The sequence below is a fragment of the Mus pahari genome, chromosome 18, assembly GCF_900095145.1.
Source record: "Mus pahari chromosome 18, PAHARI_EIJ_v1.1, whole genome shotgun sequence".
Classification (NCBI taxonomy): domain Eukaryota; kingdom Metazoa; phylum Chordata; class Mammalia; order Rodentia; family Muridae; genus Mus; species Mus pahari.
The window spans coordinates 2,122,160-2,129,511 of record NC_034607.1 but is presented as its reverse complement, the minus strand read 5'-3'; positions in this window follow the sequence as shown (position 1 = coordinate 2,129,511).

Here is a 7,352-nt window from a genome sequence, read left to right as displayed (position 1 = left end):
ATCACAGCTTATACATCACAGCTTATACATCACAGCTTTCTGTTGCTGCAGAGCCAAAAGCAAGTTGGGGAGGAACATGTTATTTGGCTTACAGATCTCCGTTAATTTTCCATCTCTTAGGAAAGCCAAGGCAGGGACTTGAAGCAGGAACCTGGAGGCAGGGACTGAAGTAGAGGCTGTGGAGAGATGTGAGGGATGCTGCTCACTGTCTTGCTCCCCATGGTTGGCTCTGCCTGATTTCTTTTCTTATTTTTTCTAAATATTTATTTATTTTATGTATATGAGTACACTGTAGCTGTGCAGATGGTTGTGAGCCATCATGTGGTTGCTGGGAGTTGAACTCAAGACCTCTGATCGCTCCAACCCCGACAATGTAGCTGTCTTCAGACACACCAGAAGAGGGCGTCAGATCTCATTATGGATGGCCGCTGAGCCATCTCTCCAGCCCTCTGGCTGATTTCTTATATCTTACATAACCATGGACCACCTGCCCAGTGACACCTCCCACAGTGGGCGGGGCTCTCTCACATCAATCATGAATTCAGAAGATACACCACAGGCTTGCTCAAATGACCCAGTGTTTTACACGGCCACCAGATGGCACCAGACTCACACTGCGCGGCCCTAGCTCACTCAGCACCAGAATAAGGAAGGACTCCAGGCCCCAGCCTGACAACTCCACAGGCAGGCCTGGGGATCGGAGAAGGCTGTGACCTGTGACCTGGAAGCGGAAGGACTTGAGGCTCGATGCTGTTCTCACAGAGAATAGGACAGACTGGGGCGCTGTCTAGAGGTCCCAGAGAAATCAACAGAGCTTTGCAAAGACAGCCTTCCCTACTTGTCATCCCATACCAAAAGCTCAACTCAGAATAGATCAAAGACTTTGAAGTAGTTACAGGAAATACCGAAAGCCTTAGATCGAGAGCCGTGAGCGGCAACTGGAAAAGCTACCGTAGCCCTGGGAACAAAAGTAAGAATTAAAATGTGGGATTTTTTTTTAGATTAAAGAGTTTCTGGGGCTGGAGAGATGGCTCAGCGGTTAAGAGCACTGACTGCTCTTCCAGAGGTCCTGAGTTCAGATCCCACCAACCACATGGAGGCTCACAAGCATCCGTAATGGGATCCGATGCCCTCTACTGGTGTGTCTGAAGACAGCTGCAGTGTGCTCATCTAAATAAAAATAAATAAATAGATAGATAGATAGATAAAGAGGTTTCTGAAGAGTCAAAGAAACAGACAGAATAGGAGGGACAGAACGGGAGAGAAAGCGTTGACAGCTGTCTGCCTGTCAGAAGACTAACACACAGAACACGCAACAATCTCAGAACATCAGACACTAAAAAAAACAAATAACCCAACCAGTAGATGAGAACTTGTTGTGGTGCTGGGGAACCAATCCCAGGACCTCCCATGGGCCGGGCTAGCACTGCTCCTGCCCCGCAGCCCAGAAAAGACCCTGAGGAAGTGCAGGTCACCACTGAACATGTGGGGAAAGCTCATGAAGGAGGGTAGGGGTTAACAGAGCACGTGGGATGTAAAGAGGGATGGAGGGGGTTGTATAAGCCTGGATGCCGGCTAGTTGACGACAACTTAGCGTGTTTGAATTCGGTGCAAGGAAGCCTGGTTCTTTGGGTGCTGCTGCTGCTGCTGTTGTTGTTGTTGTTTTAAGTTCAAGATTTTTAGCTCTAGGGAAGTTGTGACCAAAACTACACCGAGGGGAGTAGAGGTGGCTAAGCTGGTAAAGGCATTTGCCCTGGGAAATAGAAATACACAGAAATACACGTAGAAAGACAGAATCAATTCCATACTACTGTCCTCTGGCTCCATACACATGTTGTGATGCGCACACACACATGCACACACAAATAATAATTAATAAATAAAATATAATAAAGAGAACATTTTAGCTACACAGGCTACATCTCACCTCAATCCGACTACCAAGAAAAAAAAAGGATACAGAGCTGGAGAGATGATGTGGGGATTGACAGGGCTTACTGCTCTCCTAGTGGACCAGGGTTCAGTTCCCAGAGCCTACACGGCAGTTCATGGTCATTATTACTCTAAGATCAGGGAATCTGACGCTCCCTTCTGGCCTCTGTGGGCACCAGGCACACACGATAGACATGCACATCAAATAAAAATTAACAGAATTTTTTTGAAAGAAAGAAAAAGGAGGGAAAAGCAGCTCTTGGGAGAAAGAGGCAGGGGTGGGGGTTCTCTGTGAGTTCGAGGCCAGCCTAATCTATATGGTGAGACCCTGTCTCAAAAAACAAAAAGAGAAAAGGAGGTGTTGTGGCAGCAGCTGTCGTACACTGCTGGTGGGTGGCAGCAGATGTCGTACACTGCTAGTGGGGATATGAGCTGGTCCAGCCACTGTATGCATGGGGTATGGTGTAAGTATGGAGGCTCTTTAAAAGGCCAAAATTAAAACTACAATATGTTCCAGCTGTACCACACCACAGACACCTGCAAACCACATTTGTTGCAGCACAGCAGGTAGGTTATGGAACAACCCACATGTCCATCATCTGGTGAAGAAAGAGGGCGGGGTGTGTAATACACAAGGCAGCTTTATCTGTGCATAAAGAACAGAGTTGTGATAGGTGCGGGAAAATGGGTGACGGGATTGTGGGCATAAATGTTTGGCGGCCTACTTTTTTTTTTTTTTTTTTTTTTTTTTTTTTTTTTTTTGGCTTTTCGAGACAGGGTTTCTCTGTGTAGCCCTGGCTGTCCTAGAGCTCAGTCTGTAGACCAGGCTGGCCTCAAACTCAGAAATCCGACTGCCTCTGTCTCCCGAGTGCTGGGATTAAAGGTGTGTGCCACCACGCCCGGCTGACCTACTTTTAATAAGGGTTCAACCTCTCCTCTAGCCCACCACCCAGCAGAGGTAGTGGAAGAGAAAAGTTATTAGGATCTAGGGGAAGTGAACCTGTTCAGCAATAGTTTTGGGGCAAGCTCAATCCTCTTTGACAGCAGCTCAGTCCTGTAGTAAACACCAAATACGACTTAGCAGCTACAGACCAGTCCTTTCCCCAGGCAGACCCCAGGCATGAGCCGGCAGCTGTAGCTCAATCCTGAAGAAGCCACCAGGCTCGCCAACCAGCCTGAGGTGAGGCAGCTGAAGCCGCAGGAACCTCCTGAGCAGTTCTTGGGTGAGTTTCTCTCAATGGCAGTGTTACCATAAGCTGAGCTCAACAACGCTATGTAAGGTGAACCAATGCATGTGTGTCGTTAGAGAAGGATAATGAGGCAGAGCGAAGCAAACCAGTGCTCGGTGCCCCTACCCCACTGTGTGTGGGGTCACATTTACACTCCTTCATCACGGCTCCTTTCACCTGTCTGCTATGTCCAAACATCCTCTCACCTGTGTCTGCTTCAGGAAAACAGTCTTTCATACGTTTGCTTTAGCAAGACATCCTTTCACCTGTGTGCCTGTCTTAGTCGGGGTTCCTATTCCTGCACAAACTCCATGACCAAGAAGCAAGTTGGGGAGGAAAGGGTTTATTCCGCTTACACTTCCACACTGCTGTTCATCACCAAGGAAGTCAGGACTGGAACTCAAGCAGGTCAGGAAGCAGGAGCTGATGCAGAGGCCATGGAGGGATGTTCTTTACTGGCTTGCTTCCCTTGACTTGCTCAGCCTGCTNTCTTATAGAACCCAGGACTACCAGCCCAGAGATGGCACCACCCACCAAGGGCCCTCCCACTCTTGATCACTAATTGAGAAAATGCCTTACAGCTGGATCTCTAATGAGGGCTGGCAGACAGTGCCGTGGGTAAAGGCGGACAGTGCAGTGGGTAAAGGCGGACAGTGCCGTGGGTAAAGGCGGACAGTGCCGTGGGTAAAGGCAGACAGTGCCGTGGGTAAAGGCAGACAGTGCCCTGGGTAAAGGCAGACAGTGCCGTGGGTAAAGGCACTTGCTGCCAAATTTGATGACCGGAGGTCAGTCCCCGGGACCTGTAGGTAGGAGAAAACTGACCAGCTAAAGCAAGTTGTTATCTGTTCACACACAATCACATGCATGCATGCATGCAATCCTAAATAAATGTAATAAAAATTTTACTATGGTAAATTTAATATACAGTAATGTTTTAGAATAAAGCTGGATAAGAGAGAAAGGAACTGGAGGTAACTGGAGCGGAAATTACAGGCTGGGAAAGGCAGGAGGCATGGGTGATGAAAATGCTAAGGAATGAGAGTCACTGATACAGTGTGGCTGACAGGCCACAATGGAGGGTTTTGGTTTGGGGAGCAACTTTTGTGTCCCCTGTGCCTCTGTCTCCCAACACCAACATTCGTTGTTCTTGAAACCTGTGAGAGCATCTTTAAAATAATATAGCAGGGGCTGGAGAGGTGGCTCAGGGGTTAGGGAAACTGGCCGTTCTTCCAGAGGACCAGGGTTCAGCACACACCCTACACCCCTCCCCGCCCCCACTGCCCCGGGCTCCTGTTTGTCCCAGCTGAATAACCAGACTTCCAGATGTTTCTATATATGTGAAGGCTTTACCATTGTATTGTTTTTCCTTATTTTATTTTATTTTATTTTATTTTATTTTATTTTATTTTATTTTATTTGAAGGAGGAGAGAGACAGAGACAGCACTTGTGTCTCGGCTTTCGTATCTGAAGGTCAGAGGACAGCTTGTGGGAGTTGGTCCTCTCCTTCCATTATGTGGATCCAGGGGAGTGAGCTCAGGTCATCAGACTTTGCAGAAAACATCACTACCCAGCCTGCCCCAATTTTGTCTGTGGGTGTTTTTGCCTGGGTCTGTGTCTGTTACATGTGAGCGCAATGCCTATGTAGGCCAGAAGAGGGCGCCAGATCCCTGGAACTGGAGTTACAGTTGGAAGAGCAGCCTTAACCACTGAGCCACCTCTCCAGCCCCTGCTGTATTATTTTTAAGATTCTCTCCCAGATCTCAAGAAAGAAAAAAAAAAAAAATACCAGAGACTCCTCGCTGCTCATCTTCCATGATAGGCTACAGCTTACCTAAGATAAGAGACAAAAGAATTCTTTCCTCTTAAAAGAAGGGATATTTTGTGGGAGAAGGAAGGACTCTGGGTAAGGCTTCTCTCTGGGCTAAGAGATGGTTGGGTGTGAGGTTGTGAATTCTCACCCTGCTGCTGTGCACTGTGCTGCCAGGCTGGGAGCCCACAGCTGTGCTGGCATGCTCCTCTAGCGCTGGAAAGTACCTGCTGTTTCCAGGAACAGCTAAGTTTCTGTTTCCTAGAACGGGATTGTTCCGAGCCCAGGCTCCCAGCGCCAGTGAGCTGAACAGCATCTAATTCTCTGTGGCAGGAGCTCAGCTCTCCAACAGACTCCCTATTCATGGTCTGTGAACCTGGGCTCCGCGCCAGGTCAAAGACACAAACCCTAACATTCCCAGGGGAACTCCAGGTCTAAAGGACAAGAAGTGGGTGGGCAGAGCAGAAAGGCGGTGAGACGGAGCCCATGTGACTTGGCCTCCTGGAGAGGCCGCCTCCCAACTGAGGGTTTCCTGGAGACTCCTCGGTTAACTCCTGAAGTGCTTGTGGGAAAGCAGGAGGGTGGCCAGGGAGCACGCTGTAGCCTGGCCTGGCAGGACCAAGACCCCTGTGTGCTCGGCAAAGGCTCCAGGCAGGTCATAGAAGTAGCACCCTCCAGAAAGAAACCCTGCCTTTCTGAACAGTGAGGGGTGGTTGCTGGGGGCCTGGGGGAGGACTCATGACAGAAACCTCTCTCTAAGGCTGTGAATGGCAGCTGCCATGGGGGGTGGAGTGCGGGGGGGGGGGAATACAGAGAATATACTGGATTTGGAGATTCCGAAAGCCAATGGCTTCACTCTGTCTGATATGAGTTAGAGATTCTGGGCAGGAGATATAATTGTGTTCGGAATTCAGACTCTACGCCTATACTCAAACACCAACTCCAACAGTGTATAACCCCGCGTGGTGGTTACTTTCAAATGCCAGCTTGCAGTCTGGAGAGAGCTTGAGGTTTAAAAACACTTGCTGCTCTTGCAGAGGACCTGAGCTGGATTTGAACCCAGCACCCGCGTGCCAGCTCACAGACACTTTAACTCCAAGTCAGGGGATCCAATGCCCTTTTCTGACCTCGACAGGCACCAGGCTCATCATGTGTGGTGCACATAAAAAAATATGCAGACAAAACATTCACAGGCAGAAAATAAATGAATCTTTTTTTTTTAAGATTTTATTTATTTATTATATGTAAGTACACTGTAGCTGTCTTCAGGCACTCCAGAAGAGGGAGTCAGATCTTGTTAAGGATGGTTTGAGCCACCATGTGGTTGCTGGGATTTGAACTCTGTACCTTTGGAAGAGCAGTCGGGTGCTCTTACCCACTGAGCCATCTCACCAGCCCTGAATCTTTTTTTAAAACGGTTTTTAAAGCCAACTTGCCACTACCTAATATTACCAGGCATGGTGCTTTAAATGGGAAATGTCACCCACATGTCACCCACAGGCCCAAGTGTTTGAATATTTGGTCCCTGGTTGATGACGTGATATGGCCTCTCGGGAGGGAATGCGTCACTGAGGGTGGGCATTTGGAGATTTGCTCCACTTCCACTTTGCTCTCTGCTCCCGCTAAGGATAGAGATGTGATTTCCGGCTCTGACAACCTGCTGCCGCGCCTCACCCACCATGGCAGACTCTCCCTCTAGGGCCACAAGCCAGACAAACGCTCCCCTCCTCTAAGGTGCTCCTGGCTGTGGTGTTTATCACAGCAACAGCTAAGACACCAGGGAAGGGAGTTACTTACATGGGGTTGCCCTGTGGGCATGTCTGTCTGTCTGTGGGGGGAAACCACCTTGACTGTAATTAACTTACATCAGGCTGCCCTGTGGGCATCTGTGGGGATCGCCCTAACTCTTGGTGTAAGAAAGTCCAGCCCGGAGGGCAGCACCAGTCCCTGGGCAGGCGGTCTTGAACTGGTGACTGAGCAGGAGCCTCCCTGGCACCAGTGAGCAGCCACCGCTGTGGTTTCCAGCTGCTCTTCTCTGCCTGTGAAGAGTTCCTTGGTTAGAGACGACCTCCCTCACGTACGGGCTGGGATCTGGAATTCTGAGCCAAGTAAACCCTTCCTTTTGGTTAGGGTGTTCGTCACAGTAACCAAAATGAAGCGAAGCACCTTGGGAAAGAACTCTCATCTCTTTGACCCCGGGTTTCTCCATTCATAAAATGGAAATGATAGGGAAAGTGGAGGTATCAGACCTGAGAGGAACCGGGCAAAGTGGTCCTCTAACCAGCTCTAATGCACACAGTTAGACTATTAACACTGTTAGGGGCTGAGCTTTGCCCAGCCATCCTTTAGTCTTCCCAACACACACACACACACACACACACAC